The sequence below is a fragment of the Felis catus genome, chromosome C1 (genome assembly GCF_018350175.1).
Source record: "Felis catus isolate Fca126 chromosome C1, F.catus_Fca126_mat1.0, whole genome shotgun sequence".
In the NCBI taxonomy this organism is placed as follows: Eukaryota; Metazoa; Chordata; class Mammalia; order Carnivora; family Felidae; genus Felis; species Felis catus.
In genome coordinates this window covers 213,512,604-213,529,971 of record NC_058375.1, presented here as the reverse complement: position 1 = coordinate 213,529,971, position 17,368 = coordinate 213,512,604, and the positions used below count along the sequence as shown (strand labels likewise).

Genomic DNA, 17,368 nt, shown 5'->3' with positions numbered 1-17,368 from the left:
AAGGACACCGGCAGGCCTGTGCCTGGCGGCTGGGCGCGCAGTGTCCCAGGGACGGGGGGGGGGGGGCGGGGGGGTGCTGCACAGACGCGCGCGCACACACCGAGCACACGGGCGCATGCACACAGCCCGGTCCGCGCGGGCCGGAAGTCGCAGGGCTGGAGGCCTGGAGCCGGGCGGCGGGGGCCGCGCCGGGGGCCGCCGGGGAGAGCGGGAACAAAGGACGCGGCGGGGCGGGGGCGGCCAGGCCGGGCCGTGATTGGTGACTGGGGGTGGGGGGGGGCAGAAAACTGTCCCGGCCCGGCGGTGATTGGCCGCGGCCCCAGCGGGCCCCTCGCACCCGCCCCTCCCCTCGCGGCCGAAACCGGAGCCCCGTTCGGCCGCCCGGGACCCGCCCCGCGCCCCCGCCATCTGCGCCGGGGGGCGGGGCGCAGGCCGGAGTCGGATTCCCGCCCAGCCCCCATAGGCTGGCACTCCGCGCAGCCCGACAACCTGTGCACCCACTGCCCTCAGCCCCGCCCCCGACCCAGCCGCGCGCGGGTCCCCAAGGGCCCAGGCAGAGGGGCCTCCCCGCACGCCCCGCGGGGAGGCCGGAAGGGCACGGTTCCCCGGCACTGGAGGGCCAGGTTGCCCACCTAGAAAGGCGGTAGGGCCCAGGAAGCCGCCCGTTGCGGGAGCCTGGCCCGGGCCTCGTGGCTAGACTGGGAGAGGGGGTCAGAGAACAGGAGACACTCAGAGAGGACTGGCCAGGGGTGAAAGGAGTGGAGGAGGGCGCGGGCTGGAGGACGGCCCAGAAAAGGGGTGGTTGGATGACCTGAGGCCCGGGCTACCCAAACCTGGCAGCTTCGGGAGTCACTGGGGCTGATGGCGGCGCCAGAACACCAGACAGGGTCCTGGCAGGGCTTGGGGTAGGAGAGGAAGTTAATTGAGTTCACTGCCAGCCAGGCCACGCTTCGAGCTTAAGAATTTACGTGATGAGGGGCCTTCTCAATCCCATCCCTCTTGCCCAGCTGCCTGGGAGGTGAGAGAGAAGGGGTGGGGCGAGGGACTCGGGCCACCAATCACAGCCTCGGCTCCGGTTTGAATCTGGGCCGGCGGCTGGGGCTGGCTGCACACCTGGCAGCCTCTTTGTCCCCACTTGCCTGCCTAGACACGTCCCACTCCACCCCCACCCTTGGAAGGCTCTCCCCTACCCACCTGGTTTCCCTCCTCTTCTGGTTCCCCTAGCTGAGACCGACGCTGGACCCTTGTCTTCCCCCGGAGCACTGGTGACTCCAAACCATGCCGCTCTCTCAGCCCCCTTCTCCGCTCTGCACGGAGACCTAAGCTGTGGGCTGTAGCGGCCTCCATCGCCCCAAGATGGCCACCAAGAACCAGGGGTGCTGGGAGTGGAGGGGGTAGGAGCCCAAGAGTTGCAGCAGAGGGCCAGTCGAGGCACGGGCTATGTGAAGCTAGGGCAAGCTCCTCATCTCTCAAGTGGCGCCTGCACTGTCAGGTTGTTGTGAGGATTAAATGAGATCCCGTCGCTTTGTGAGACCGAAGCCTCGAAGTGTGTGTGGGAAAGGAGGGGATGTTATCATCCTGTCCCATGCCGGACAGTAGGGCAGCCAGAGAGGGTGGGTGAAACTCCCCTGTCCTGCCCTGGGAGCAAGGACCGAGGTGCCACGTTGGATGGCAGACAACAGCCTGGTGCCATTCCCCTGGAGCCCAGAGCCCCCTAGACTCTGAACAGAAGAGAGCCTGAGTTTAGGGTACCTGGCCTCACGCCATCCCCAGGCTCTCCAGGAAAGATGGGGCAGAGGGATCTAGGGGTGATTCTTTTTTATGTTCAGCCCTAAGGGTATCAAGTCCTCTCCCCGGTCAAGACCAGAGGGCAGGCCAGGGGACTATAGACTTCTCCCTTGAGATGCCCCACACACCCCTATCCTCTCCCAAATCTGCTTTCCCATCCACTGCTCTCCACCCCCTCGCTCCCCCAGCGCTGGTTTGAAATTGGTCACCGAGACCCTCCAGGCTGCTTCTTTAATGTCTCTCTAATGTCTTCTTTCTACGCCTCCACTGCTATCCTAGTCACAGCTGGGACCATGGGACAGCCTCCACCTGACCAGTATCGCCCTGCCACCAGGCTGCCCCTTCTACAGCCAGCGTGCAAAGCAAACTAAGTCTTGTTTCCCTACTAAAGTTCTCTAGTGGCTCCCTGCTGCCTCCAGGATCCCCTGATTGGACCTACCAGGGGGTCCAGTAACTGGGTAAGCCCATACTCTGCAACCAGCCGGCTCATGATTTAATCCTGAGGCCATTCCTTGTTAGCTGTGCCTTGGTTTCCCAATGTGTAAAGTGGGGATGTGTTCCCAACATCTGGGGATAACAACTGGGCAGTGTTCCAAGTGCTTTACGCATAATCACACTTACCCATTTAAGCCTTGTAGCAACTCTATGAGGTGACTACCATGCTTGCCCTACTGCACCCACAATGCCCACAATACCCACAATAAAAGTAGAATAATGGGAAAGCCAAGTTCATATAGTTGTGGATTACATGAGCTAGTGCATGTCAAAATCTAGAAGAACTTGGAGCCCGGCTGGTCGTGCTCAGTACACTCTAGCTGTGATTTTTGACCCAGCCCCTCCTGCCAACACCTTTGCCCATCTGACCTCCAGTCCACTGAAGCATAGGTAAGTGCCTCTTCCCTTGCCCTAACCACCTTCCCCCTCCCCTCTCCCCTCTCTGCGCCCTATCACCTAGCAAAGAATGTGTACTTATTACATATTTAGCAATCAGTGAAGAAGGGTTTGGGGAGGAGGCTGGGTTGAGGGGATTAGTCAGTGCTCATGCGCCCCCATGTGGCCAACCTCGGCATTCGAGGACCTGGCCCAACCTTTAAAATGGGAGGGCAGAAGACCGTTTCAACGCCTGGGAAGGTGGGAGGAGGCTGTCTGAGGACAGACTCTGCTGCAACCCACGGTTAATCCCAGGGTTTAGGCCCCAGGTGTCTATGCGGCTGCAGGGATTTTCAGCCCCCTGGCCAGCTCGACCTTTTTTCCTCTTCTCTCTGAGAGTTCTGTGTGTGTGTGTATTTGTCAATAGGAGCTGGACTGTGCACCCAAGAGGTCAAGAGGTCAAGTGTGTCTACACATGGCGGCAGCAGTTTCTTTTTTCAGATGTATGTATGGGGGGGGGGGGAGGGCGCAGGTGTCCAAGCCCGAATGCATGTATATGTCCCTTGCTTTTGTGTGGCTATCACTGGGCCCCATCTAGGTTGAGCACACTGTGTGCCTCAGCCTGCCAGTGAGCTGAGAGTGGGCTCTAGCCTATTACTGGAACTTTCTAGATCTTAGTGAGCTCCATGGTGTCCAGGTTTCCGTGTTCCAGAAAGACCAATACCCAAACTCGGAGTCTTTTTGCACACATCGACAGGTCTCAGGCATCGCTGGTCCCGTGTTCCACCTTGGAGGGGAGCTGGTTTACTCCTCCCTCTCTCACACGTACATACCAATTCAGTATTCACTGTACTTGTATAACTGGCCTGTCATAGTTCCGCTTGCTTCTGCTGGCCACCAGCTGTGTACATCGCCATCATGAGCATCTCATGGGTCTACCTGTGTCGCTCTTAGATATTTTGGCAGAGATTAGCTTCCTATGCATAGGCAGGCTTGTGTAAGAGCAAGGGATTTGGAGTCAGACATGCTTGGGTTCAGATTCAGGTTGGCCCTAGCTGTGTACTTTTAGACAAGGGATTTGACTTCATCGGGCCTCGGGTTCCTCATTTGCTCAATGATGATAATAATGCCTATTTCCTTAGGCAGTTGTGGCAAGTAAACGAAATGAAGAATAGAAAGCCTGGCAGGTGGGAGGGTGGGGCGCCTGGGTGGCGCAGTCGGTTAAGCGTCCGACTTCAGCCAGGTGAGGATCTCGCGGTCCGTGAGTTCGAGCCCCACGTCGGGCTCTGGGCTGATGGCTCAGAGCCTGGAGCCTGCTTCTGATTCTGTGTCTCCCTCTCTCTCTGCCCTTCCCCTGCTTACGCTCTGTCTTTCTCTGTCTCAAAAATAAAGATAAACATTTAAAAAAATTTTTTTTAATTGAAAAAAAAAAAAGAAAGTCTGGGGCATGGTAGGTGATAAACGGAGGTGATTACTGGCGCTGGTAGGTTTTTGGCTTCTGGCTGGGCCTCTGTGCTCTGCTTCCTGTCCCCATGTCTCTCTGTCCTGTGACCCATGGCACAAGGCAAAGTGTTGGGCCAGGCCCTGCAGACAGTGTTCAGAATGGCTGCAAGCAGTTGCCCACAGTCTGGACGAGAATCCTTTACAAACGGGGACTGCACACATCACTTGTGTCATACACACAGGAACACACATGTGGGAGACCTCATTTTCCCACCCTCAAACTGGAGCACCTGGTCTGACCAGGCCGATGTATTTATGGGGCTAAAGGAGCAAAATGTCTGAAGCGAGTCCTTGCAGACTGCCCAGCTTCTAATCTTGGCGCATTCGGCCACCTGGGGGAGCCCTCTGTCACTTTCAGAAAAGAGGGAGTGGAGGGGGATGTGTGGAAAGGGGAGGGGTGCCGGCTGCTTTGGGGGCCAGAGAAAAGCTGGAAGAGTGGAGTGGGGTGTCAATTCCCCCTAAGAAGCATCTCTTCCAGGAGCCAGGCCGGGAGTTAACCCGTCTGTTGCCAGCCTCCACCCCTTAGGCCCCTGGGGCGTCTGGGTTCTGAGTAGAGATGGCCAGGGCAGGGTGTGCTGGGGGCATTTGGCCTCCTTGGGAGCCGTGCTGTGGGGACAACATGGAATTCTGTGCAAGTGACTGAGTCCTTCAAAATGTTCCCACCCTAAGCTCAAGAAGAGTAATGCACGTGTGTGTGTGTGTGTGTGTGTGTGTGTGTGTGTGTGTGTTTGGCTTCTCAAATCACTGGGATTCCCAAGTCAGCCAAACCACCTGAAGCCCTGAGAAGCCCTCTGTGAACCTCCTGCTTAGTGATTTGGCCCCCTGTCACTGTGCCAGGGGCCACCAGGCAGAGCGCGGAACCGGTACTCCCTCTGGCTCCTCTGAACAGCACTGCTGGCGTCAGCCCGCACTGAGGGAGGTCACGTGCTCCCAAATCCTCACAGGTCCCGAGAGGTCATTCCATACGGCCCTACCCCCTTGCCAGGTGAGGAGACTGAGGCACCGAGGGAGACAGAACTTGCCCCAGGTCACCCAGCTGGGAGGCAGTGAGGCCTCTTTGAACCCAGGATGTCTGATTCCCCTCCTTCCCCTCCCCACCCTCTGGCACTTCTGGAAGACTCTGGCACTGAGACCCAGGCTGTCTGAGACAGCTGCAAGAAGGGCCAGAGAGGTGGACCCTGGTGGGAGCAGAAGAAGGAGGTCAGCAAAGCAGACACGGCGCTGCAGAGACTAGCCTTTGAGTGGTTTCAGGGTGGCCATGGGCTGAGGAAGGAGGAGAGGAGGAGGAAGTACTGCCGGGTGTGGTCATCTCTGTCAAGAGTGTGGCTGTGAGGAAAGGGAGCCCAGAGGGAGGTGGGCTCAGGGTACTCGGGTTAACACGGAGGGACTTGGTAGCTTCTGTGTTGATGGGAAGGAGCCAACACTGAGTCGGGTGCCCAGGACCAGGGGTGGGGCAGGGTGGGAGCCAGCACAGTGGCCGGAGCCACCTCTGCTTCCTCATGGGGGAGAGCAATCTGAGCTGTTGGCAGGTGACTGAGGCAGGAAGTAGGATGCCCAGGCAGGAGGGCTCTCTCTTCTCTGGGACTTGGCCGGTAGGGAATGGGAGCCGAGAAGAGGGAGGAGTAGAGAGGAGGGAGTGGGGCTTTGCAGCTGGCTCAGGGCTGGGGGTTGGGGATCAGATGTGAGAGCCCGGGGAGGCGGCCAGTGCCCAGAGTCACCCAGATCTGTAACCTGTCTCCTTTGCCTCCTTCCTGAGGCTCTCACCCAGCTCCCCCTTGCAGGCGGACTCTTAGGACGCTCAAGAACTGAGGCTCACTGATTTTGATGAGAAACAAGAGTTTCAGTAAAATGGGGACCTTCTGTCTTTGTCCAGGGCCTGACACTGCCAGGTGGTCTAGGTCTAAGGTGTTTTTGGTGCCCTCTAGCAGGTGGGCAGAGAGAGAGACCTGGGGGGTAGACCCTCCCATCTTCCCTTGGGACTGACCCTCTTTTCCTGGCCTCCTGTCCCCCTCCCTACCAAACTCCCATCTCTTCCTCTATCCACTTGGCCCCCCACAAGGACCCCTGGAGCCAGCTTCTGGAGGAGTGAGGCCTGGAAGGTGGCCCTGTAGGGTGGTGCTGGTAAGCCCCTCCTTATGGCCCATTCTGCTCCCCTGAAGCCTGCAACCTGGGGAACAGATGGCCCCCCCCCTCCCTGACGGCTCCTCAGTAAACCCTGGGGGCCCCTTGGCTCCTCCTTGTGGCCTCCCCAGTGTCCCCCCTCCTATTTTGGGAAGCAGTGAGCTGAAAAGAGACAACATCTGGGTCTCCCCAGGGCCCCAGCGGCCCAGCTGCTAGCCTGGCCAGCAGCCTCAGGAAATAGCCACCCCTCCCCCCAGGGCTGGTGTCACCCTGATCAGTATCATTTGAGTATTGCTATCCTTTGAAGCAGGATCCCAAGCTTGGCACCCTCTTATCCCAAGATATTTCATGCAAGAAAGAGCTTTGGGGGCCTGGCTTACAGAGACCCCTGGCCAAAGCCACAACTGTCCCTGTTATAGTGGGTGGCCAGGCAGCTCCTCAAAGGTCTTTGCCACATCAGCCACCAGACCCACAGGGCCAACTCAGCCCCAGACTGAAAGACATTCCGCCCTGAGCCTGGGGAGGGGAGCATGCCACCAACAATCTGTGGGACAAGTGGCCTCAGAGGGGCAGAATGCTGTGCCTTTCATTGGACAGGGACCAAGGGCCCTGGGCTCAGGCAGAGGAGGGCTGGCTTCCAGCCAGGGCCCTGTCCCCAGCACCTGAATGCCACCATGCCCCCCAGGTGCCCAGCCCACTGCTCTCTGTGAGGACACCCAGAGGCCAGGTCACAGGCACTCTTTAGAGCATCTGGGTCTCACTGGGCCTTGTCTGAAGAGCAGGAACAAGCACCGACTGATTTACATATTGAATTCTTGTTTGCATTTCACGCCCAGGTTCTGGCCTTGACCTTCTCCTCCCTCCTCCTTCCCACCTAGGAAAGACTCCTATGGTCTACTCTCTGAGAATCAAAACAATTACCCTTTGGCCAGCATAGCTGGGATCTTAGGACTGAGGGCCAATGAGCACAGTGAGCTGTCCCAAGTCATCCAGCCAGCTAGGGTCAGAGCTGGACCTCAACCCTGCCCCTGAGAATCCATCCAGGCTCTTACCCTACACGTGCAGCCTGTCTTAGACCCTTAGACCAGAGGGGCTTCCGGGAGCTCTCTCAGGGCCCTCAGACCTGAGGGTCTGAGCCTGAGCGTGAGTACAGGAGCAGGGATGAAGGCACTTGCCCCCCACTCAGAGCCAGCACAGTGGGGAAGGTGGTGGTAGAGTGAAGGTAAGAGCTGGGTGGAGGGCAGCGAATGTGAGGGTGGGGTCTGGACGTGGGTTCCGCTCTCCTTGGCACATCTGGGCCTCCCCAGTGAGCCCTGTGGTATGGGGGCCAAGCTGGCGTCCTGTTGGAGCTAGGTTGAGCCAGTGCCCCAGTGCCCTCCCTGCCCTCCGCCAGGACGGAGCTGAGAGCCTGCAGCACACAGGAACCAGGAAAGTCACCGTCATGCGGGCCTCTCCTGAGCCTTCCTTTCCTTCTGAGACTCGGGGGAATTTTATCTTCCTTTCAGTTGCCCTGCACTGACCTTGTTGGTTTCTGGGGTTTCCTCTCTGTCAAACAATGATCCTGCAATGGGACAGAGCAGGAGCAAGGCCCCTCCCCCACCTCGGGCCCCTCCCCCCACTGGCCTGGCTCTGCCTGAGCTCCCACCATTGCACTGCCAGGCACACGACCACCTGGAATGATGCCTGGGCCCTCCCTGGCTGGCATTTCAGAGGGTGGGCACTCTGTAGCATAAAGTCCCTCTAGGGGAGAAAAACCTCTCTGGGCAGAGGTCCCCGGTCCCCTCCTAGGGGAACTTGGGGAACTCCACCTGCTACCTGCCTTTAGTCTGCAGGTTCAGGGCAGGCCTGATCCCAGCTAGACTCTCAGTCCCCCTGAGGCAGCCTCAGGGCCAGAGCCTCATTTTACCACCCTTTGTCAGATCCACAAACTGATGGCAGGAGGTGTGAGTTTGCCCTGGCCCCAAACTGCAGAGGAGATGGGGGGTGGGGGTGGCGCAGATGTCCAAAGTGTAGACCTGGCATAGGGTCGCTCCCTGTCTCCTATTCATCCAGGAGTCAGCCAACAAACATGTATTAATCCCCAGCTGTGTGTTCATAGCCACCCTGCACCTCTTCAGCTTTGTGAAGGGGCAAGACTGAGCCACAGTATCCAGAAGCCCTGAGACCTTAAGGAGCTCCAGTAACTGTGGTCAAGTACCTGACAATTACCTGATAACCGGTCTTAGCTTGGGGTCCTGGAGAGAGCCCCAAAGCCAGGTTTTGCTTGCTGAGCAAAGGGCACACTCTGGCATCTTCTTTGCCCACAACCAGGGCCCTGGCCCCGTAAACAGGTACCATCCAGCAGGACTTGGGCTGCCCATTGCCTAACCTGGCCTCCTGAGATGCTGGTTTGCATCCCAGGCCATGACACTATTTTCATATGCAGCAAGGAGCCCTCCCCTTTGCTAAAACTGTGAAAGTAAAAGCTGTGACCTTTGAGAGAGACACAGCCACAGGGGGACACTAGCAGTAAGGCCTCACGGGGTCAGGCTGCACAGGTTGGAACACAGAACACACTACTGCTTGCAAGAAACACTGGATGTGGTAGCCAGGTGGGAAGGATGAAGAGTGTTCTGGAAACAGTGTCATACACGGAATGGTGGGGAAAGCTGGTGTGGCTTAGCCCAGAGCAGATGACACTTCAGTGAGCATTCAGTATTATTTCATCATTCATTCTGACAACACAGGCACTGAACACCGTGATGCTCTGGGACCCTGGGAGCCTGCCTTCTTAGAACACACGGTCACACAGACCGGGACCATGAAGACGGACATTGAAGGAAGCAGATTTCAATTCTATTGAAGACATAACACACAGAAGAAGTACATTCCCTGCCACTGGAAGTAATCCAGGAACAAAGGAGGGGAGATGTCTGCTTTAGGTGTTGAGGTGACAGAGACGACCGCTAAGATCACTTCTAACTTGGGGTGGCCTGGGTGGCTCAACCGATTAAGGTCTGACTTCAGCTGAGGTCATGAACTCAAGTCATGATCTCACGGTTCATGAGTTGCAGCCCCGAAAGCCCACTTCAGATCCTCTGTCTCCCTCTCTCTCTGCCCCTGCCCTGCTTGTGCATGCGTGCACACTCTCTCTCTCTTTTTCTCTCTCTCAAATAAACATTTAAAAAAAAAGATCATTTCTGACTCGAAGATTTGGCCATTTTATCTGTGTATGGATTATAGTATCTCAGGCTTTTGACTGTCCATTTCCCCATCTTCTTTCTTCAGATTCCTTGGGGGGCTTCTCCCCAGTGTGAAAAGAGTCTATCCATTGATGGGCAAGGACGGCCATTGATCTCTTACTGACAGGATTCTTTACTTCAGCTTCTGGAATCTTATATCCTATAGAAGAGTGGTTTTCTAACTGGGGGTCTTGAATCCTTCTGTCACACTGAACAAGGATGGGTGAGTGGCCTGGGGCGGTGGTGGTGGGGGGGGGGGGTGTCTGAGGCTGGAAATGATTTTCTGGTGTTGGGGAAGGGAGCTTGGGCATGAGTGCCCCGTGACTCAGAGGCAGACCCCAGGGAGCCAGGAATCTAGGGGCTGCAGAAGGAGGGATGGGAGTCACGGGGAAGCTGGAGAGGAGGGCTGGGAGCCAAGCAGAGTTTTTTCTCCTTCAGCCTGTTGGGGGTGGTGCTGCATGCCAAGGCCTCCAGGACCAGACATATCCCTGAGATGCAGCGTCAAATTATACTCCCTGAAATTAGACCAATTAGAGATTCACTAGGGTGGCAAGCTTCTTGCTGAAAGCCCCACTTAAAAAATATCCCATAGGGAACCTGCCCTATCAGACATTAAAGTTTGCTCAAAGGCTGTAATTGGCACAGATACTGGCCTCAGAATCCAGGACAGTTCAGAGGGTCAGGGCAGACAGCTCAGAACCTCGGGTGGGGATTGTGTCAGGGCCGGGGTGCCCTAATCAGGCTCTGGAGGCTTGGCCCTGCAGCCAGAAAGCAGCCCGTGGGGCCCACGTTTTGATGCGGAGCGTTCTTGGAGGCTCGGACCATGAAGCCCCCCTGAAACAGAAGGCAGCAGGCATTCTGCGATGCCTCTCATCCACTTCCCGCCCCTGGGCCATCCCTCCCATGAGTCACCCTGTTATCCCTCCACGGCCAAATATAGCTCCCGAGGCAAATGAGGGTGCGCCATTGTGCAGATGGACCAAGGAGGCGCCAGGGCGGTGGACCAGGCAGCCCACCCCTCGCCCCTTCCTCGCCCAGACCTGAGAGGTCTCCGCCTTGAACTCCAGATCTCAGGGCTACTTTCCCCACAAACGCAGGGGAAGTCGGCGAGCGGGAGGGGTTCTGGCCGACAAACAGTGACCACTTCCTTCTAGGGGAACGTGCGACACGGGCAGGGGGACAGAGAACAGGGCAGGGGGCCTTTCCCCTTGGTTTTGTCCATCAGAGGAGGCCAGGTTCCCGCGCGCAGCGGCGGCCGTGCCAGTGAGCCAGGGTGGCCGCGAGGCCCCGGGCGTGCCCGCCGTCCCCAGCAGCCCCTCGGGCGCCGCCCCGGCCCGCGGAGCCACCACATAAGGAAATGTTTGCGCCTGGGCGGCGCGGCCTCTGGGCAGCGGCCCGCTCGCTCCCGCCCCCCTCCCGCCTCCCCGCCTCCCCGCCTCCCCGCCTCCCCGCCTCCCCGCTCGCCGCCTCCTGGACGGGCCGGGCAGGGGCGGGTGCACCGAGGAGGGGCCGCCCGCGGCCCGGGGAGGCGGACTGGGAGGGCGGCTCGCGGGGTCGGCCGGCCCTGCCGCCCGAGGGGGACGCCCTGCCGGGCTGGGTGGGATCGGCCGGAAGCCTTCTCCTGCCCCAAGCCCCCTGCGGAAGGCTGGGACCCGGGCTGCCCTGCGGGGGATGGGGGTGGGGGAGAGGACGGGACGCGTCCGGGACCACCAGGGCCCTCCCTGGCTTTGCCATCTCAGACGCTGGGATGTGTGACCCGGGCCCGGAGGGATGGTCCCCCCTGAAGAAATCCCTCCCGCCCATTAGAAGCGGGCACACTCGGCCAACTGTCCCTCTCCGGGAGTCCAGAGCAGTGTCTTATTTCTCTGGATTGGGACCGAGGCATCCTGAGTCCCAGTCACTCCTTAGAGGAGAAACGTATTATAACCTGCCTGCTGGCAGGCAAGGTCAGGCTCACGTGGACTGTCTCCCTTCTGGAGTTTTCCATTAAATTATTTACACAGGCCCCGAACAAGCCCACAGACCTCTGCAAGAAGTCGGCAGGCACAAGGTGGTATTTATTCTTCTACAAACGGTCTCATTTCTCCAGGGATTCCCCCCCCCACACACACACACACTTAAATGTGACCCTTGGAGGTAAGAAGCTGCCCAAGGGCGGTGCCTTCAAGGTCTCTGTGGTTTACTTTTGGGAGCTAGACGAATTCCCCACCAGGTGTTTCCTGGGCCGGACCCCACGCCCAGCCCAGCATTTAGAGGGGGCAGTTCTGGTCCTCTGCTCAGGGACTGGGGGACCGGGAAGCGTGACGCTGGAACATACTCCAAAAAGAGCCGTTCAGGGAGGATGATATCACCCAGATCCTTGGCCTTTGGAAAAAGTGTGAAATGCAGAGCGGTGATCCAGTACAACCTGCCCGTTCAGCAGGAGAGGGGGTGGGCCCACCTCACCTCCTTCCAGGTTACGTGGATTTGATTTAGATCAGATCTCAGGCTTGGTTTCCTAGGAGGTGCCAGCCTGTGGCCAGCCCTGCTGGTGGATTAAAGTGGTGGCATGTCACCCTTGCCTGAGTGACACTGTTACAGCAGCCATTTATCCCCAAGGCCCCACCTCCCAGGCAGGCAGGGCTGCCCAGAAGTGGCTGCCAAGAGGGCTCGGCAGGATTGCTCCCACCCCTAAAGACAGCCCACAGTGCCCTTGTGAGGAAGGTCCCTAGTGGTTTTTTCTGCATAAAGTGCCTGGTGCTGCTGATCAGGAGGTCAATTCTCCCTAACCCCAGTAGCAAGGACTATGGACCATGCCCAGGACTGGGGCAACTGTGGAATGCGTATGGGAGAGGGAGGCTATGTTTGGCAAGGTCACCCCCCATGGTAGGGTAGCAGGGGTTGTGCACCCATCCAGTCTGCACCTTCACAGCTCCCCAGTTTTTCTTTTTCCCAAAGATTTTATTTTGAAGTACTCTCTACATCCAACGTGGGGCTCGAACCCACAGCTCCGAGAACAAGAGTCTCATGCTCTGCAGACTAAGCTAGCCAGGTCTGTGAGTTGTTTTATTATTTTTTAATGTTTTATTATTTTTTACTTATTTATTTTTATTTTATTATTATTACTCTTTTAAGACAGAGACAGAGCATGAGTGGGGAAGGGGCAGAGAGAGAGGGAGACACAGAATCTGAAGCAGGCTCCAGTCTCTGAGCTGTCAGCACAGAGCCTGACAGGGGACTTGAACTCACAAACTATGAGACATGACCTGAGCTGAAGTTGGACACTTAACCAACTGAGCCACCCAAGCGCCCCAATTTTTTACTTATTTTGAGAGAGAGAGAGATAGAGCGTGTGAGCGTATGCTCTAGTGGGGGAAGGGCAGAGAAAGAGGGAGAGAGAATCCCAAGCAGGTTCCACGCTCAGCTTAGAGCCCAACATGGGTCTCAATCCCACAACCATGACCTGAACTGATATCAAGAGTAGACACTTAACAGACTGAGCCACCTAGGTGGCCCATCCCTAGAGTTTTTTTTAATTTTTTTTTAACGTTTATTTATTTTTGGGACAGAGAGAGACAGAGCATGAACGGGGGAGGGGCAGAGAGAGAGGGAGACACAGAATCTGAAGCAGGCTCCAGGCTCTGAGCCATCAGCCCAGAGCCCGACACGGGACTCGAACTCACCAACCGCGAGATCGTGACCTGAGCTGAAGTCGGACGCTTAACCGACTGAGCCATCCAGGCACCCCTCATCCCTAGAGTTTTAATCCCAGAGGCACAGGGGCAGCCCAGCGGGCTGTAATCCACATTGCATAGACTTTCAGCATCCTATCAGGTGTGATGAAGCTATTTTGCTCTTGGACCCTAGTGTCCTGCAATTTGGGTCTATAAGCTCCTAGAGGCAGGAAGTGTTTGGCTGCTGCAGGGGTGATCAAGTTTTCCCTTCTTCCCTTCTAGTTTCTTTGGCTGGCCTAATAATTAAACTGATACAAGAGAGATTAACAAGAGAAAAACAAACAAAAGCATACATGCGTAATTGAATAAAATCCTCAAATGGCCAAACCCATCATCTTAGATACCATTTTCAGCTAAAGACAAAAGATGCTGGGGGTAGGAATCAATTATAGGAAGTTACCAGCAAAGCACAATAAAAAAAGTGTAAGGTTGTTTTATAGATTTAAGTCCTTGTCTTCTCCATTGATAAGTTTCTAAAGATTTAGAGTCATCCTCCTCTTCTCCGTACAGTGAAGGAGTCACCCTTAGAAATGGAGATTTCCCTTATAAATGTAAATGTTTCTTACAAAAGGGTAACTTCTACTCAGTTTTCAGAGCTTCCCCTGTGTTTGTAGTCTCTGAAAACTAACCAGCCTAAAATAATCGTTATGCTAAAGAGGCATATTTTGGGGTAGTATATTTTGTTCCCCTTCACTGCTATATGCCTAGCCTTAACACAAGCCTAACACACAGCATATGCTCAGAAAATTATCTTTTGGGGCGCACGCACACACACACACACATGCACGCGCGGACCTTCATTTCATATCCTAAAGATCTGGGGCTCATAAGGATAAATTTTTTATGCTTTAAGGCTGTCCTGTGAAGTGTCCTCCATCATGAGACACAATCAAATGATAACATATTGGGGTTGTTGTAGAGGGGTTCTCAATGGGAATGTAGAGGCATGTTAGAGTTGATGTATTTTTATGCCCATAAAATATACCTACGAATAGCAAGCATAACAAGAAAATATTCATAACCATATGAAATGTATGCTGAAGAGATGGTTCTTTGATAACAGGACAAGGAGGGTCAGACAAGGAACTTCTAAAGTCAGTCCAGCATAAATGCTAACACCCCATGTTTATTCTGGGTTATTCTTGCTCTGTGCCTGCAGACTTCTCCACTGACATAGGTGCTTGCCCAGGCACCCAGCCAGTAAAGGTCAGCCCTGGGGCTTAAGTCTTTGTCTCTCCCCTAGAGTGAGGAGTGTGCTCAACACAGAAGAGCCTGAAACACCAGGAGGTGTAAACAGCTGGGGAGACCATAGTCCCCCATCCTGTTTTTATACCCCATTCCTTCCCTGGGGAGGCCCCTTTCCTTCTGAGCCAGTTCCCACTCTCTTGTCCCTTGGGCCCCACAAACAGTCCTCTTTACCACATACCCTCCTATCACCCGCCTCTTCTCCTTCAACCCCATAGTCTCAAAAGGAATTTGGTGGCATCTCCTGTTTAAATGCCTTCTAGAAAAAACTTCTCAGGCCTGAACAGGAAATTGGGACTTGACCCCTGATTCCCTCTGTAGCCAGGCCCTGGCCTTGGCTCATGCTTTCTCCAAAAAGGTCTTTCAACTCTTTCGGGCCAGGGGACTCCTTCCCAACCTCACCGTGTTGCCCGTAACTGCCCATTTCTTTGTGTTTCTTTCAGTAGCTGCCCATCGCTGTCACTGCGTGGCCCCAATGCAAAGTGGGAGACGCCCAATGAGCTGGAAGGAAAGAAGAAAGATTAAAAGAAAGCTTAAGAATAGCATAGAGTAGCAGACAGGTGTTTATTCTTCGCATGTAAACTCAGCAAGGGCTAAAGAATCCAAAACAGTCCAGAAACACCATAGTTTTTGAGAGTGCTCCTGACTGCGGAAGGCCGAGCTTGCACTAATGGGTCTGCACACGTCCCAGGGCAAACACAAGTTGGTGCATATACCAGACTCATGCATCCATGCACCTGTGCACATCTCAGGTTCGTGTGAACAGGAATCCGTACACACCCGTACCTCTGTGGGCAGCCATTCGGTGCAAACACAAGTGTGCGCATACTCGTGTGAAAAGCAAATCCTTGAGATCGTGCACAGAGGAAAACGTGGAAACCCACCGGTTCGTGCATATCGGATGGTGCAAACACAAGTCTACGTATACTGGGACGAGTGCACTGTCCCGAGGTTGTACACACGTGGAAAGGGGCACACCCCAGGGTTGTGCACACACGAGGTCCTGCATGCCCCTTGGGCCAACTCTCAGGCCTAGTCCAGAGAAAGTAGAGGCGCCCATTCGACCCAAACTCGGGCACAGTTGTAGGGTCTGGGCGCCATCTTCGCCCCGCGAGCAGCGGAAAGATCAGCAGACCGGGCGGCCCTTGCGCAGGGGCCTTTGTTGTCCCTGCTTCCGGGCGTCCATCACGCGGAGTCCGCGCGCGCCGTAGCACGAAATGGCGGTTGGGGGCGGGGCGGGACGGGGCGACCCGGAACAGCGCCCACTCACGACTCCTGGCAAGGCGCGCCGTCCCGCCCCCTTGCGCAGGCGCACGGCACGGCGCGCGTTCCCGCGTTCCCTCCGACGCGCGCCGGGACACAAAGGGCTGGAGGGAAAGCACGGAGCGCGGCCAGCACCTACGGAGCGGCTAGCGGTCCGGAGCGGCCTGGAGCGGACTACCGGGGCCGGAGCCGGGCTCGCCGGAACCGCGCGCTGGGGCGCCGGGTGGGGCGTTGGGCGGCGCTCCTTCCCCTCCCCTCGTCCTCCATCAACGGCCGTAACGGCCTCGCGAGCTGGGGTGGGGCGGAGGGGGCCGGCAGGGCGCAGGCGCCGAACTCCCGGCCGCCGCGGGGAGGGCCTGGCGTCTCCATTTTCCGTCGCGCGCCCTAATGGCGGAAGTGGGTGCTTTTACCCGGGTGCGGAGGGAACGACTCGCCTCTGGGAAAGCCAGAGGCCTTCTCTCCAGATTCTTTGCTCGGTCCGCGCGCTTCAGCGCGGGAGTTGACCGATGTAGCTCTTTATAAAGGTTTGGAATGTGATGTAAAAAAAAAAAAAAGAAAAGGCCGACATCTCCGCAAATTACTACAATAGTTTGCAACTTGCTACTTCAAATTGGGAAATAGGGAAGGGGTGAGGATACTAATGCTCAAAAGGTAAAAATTTTTCCGTTATGGGATGTTTGTTAAAAACAATAATAGAACTTTTAAAGGGTATTTTTCATGATACAAATCCCTCTTCTTCGTAGAAAATCTCGGAAGAAATCATGAAAGCTGGCATTCACTGAATAGTTACATGTCAGACCGTTTTAAGTGCTATAATTTTCCTAACTAGGTACAGATGGAGAAATAAACACAGCGAGGTGAAGCACACAAAAGTACTTACAAGTACAGGAAAGTATGAAAAGTGTTAAACCCACGTTTCACGACAATCACTATTTCATAAACTGGCCTGGTTCCCGCCAGTGTGTTTCTGTCCGTTAAGAATAAGTTTGGTTCAAGTTACATGCAGCCTATGGCCTCTTGATCATCCGGATCAATTGGAAAATGAGAAAGGCTCAGAGGGACCAGGCAGTGCCGGTTCCTCAGTTCCTCGCTGTGCCTGGAGCAGCTTGGTCCTGCCTAGTCTGGAGACAGCACTAGCTGATGCCCGAGGAGCACCCCAACTCTAGAATGTTGGCCTCTGTGATCCTGGAGAATTCACGTGACTGGTGACCATTTTTGGGAGTTGGGAGGAAAAGCGTCCTTATTCCTCTCTTTTTTCCTTCCCTTTTTTCCTACTGTAGCATTTTCTCAGGTCATAATTGCTGTACTTTAATTTCCCGAGCCCATTTCAGCCTATGAGGAAGGAAGGTATTTTCCTTGATCAGAGTAAGGTCAGTTTAAGAGAGGGCAGGGCAGGCATATCTCCTCATTTACAGGTGAAGCAGCTGAGATTTATGGCTAGAAGTCTGGACCATGTTCATCAAATAATAGCGGAGAAGTGCTTCATCTAAGTTGAGGCATCTGCCTTGTGAAAACCTCAGTCTGGCAAGTCCTCAGCTTCCTTGGGATCTGTTATGTCCCTGTTTGTCTTTTTATGTCTAACAACTTTGACAATATAGAGATCGCAACACCCAGCTGATAAATGGTAGGTGCTCTTCTTGCTTG

The 17,368-nt window shown here is 55.7% G+C and overlaps 2 long non-coding RNA genes across 3 annotated transcripts; one reads left to right on the top strand and one right to left on the bottom strand.

Annotated features, from left to right (window-relative positions):
* The first annotated feature begins 265 nt into the window (after window positions 1-265).
* Window positions 266-9,373, top strand: LOC109502931. Of its 2 annotated transcripts, XR_006583613.1 has the most exons (4): window positions 266-1,018; window positions 2,068-2,673; window positions 3,086-3,161; window positions 9,009-9,373. It is a non-coding gene; the product is annotated as an uncharacterized LOC109502931 (long non-coding RNA). The 2 variants fall into 2 exon arrangements; XR_002161852.3 differs by having other exon boundaries at window positions 277-2,673.
* A 4,949-nt stretch (window positions 9,374-14,322) lies between these two features.
* LOC109502930 lies at window positions 14,323-15,384 on the bottom strand. The gene is made up of 2 exons (XR_002161851.3): window positions 15,248-15,384; window positions 14,323-14,962 (listed from the first exon to the last, which is right to left on the bottom strand). It is a non-coding gene; the product is annotated as an uncharacterized LOC109502930 (long non-coding RNA).
* Between the last annotated feature and the right edge of the window lie 1,984 nt (window positions 15,385-17,368).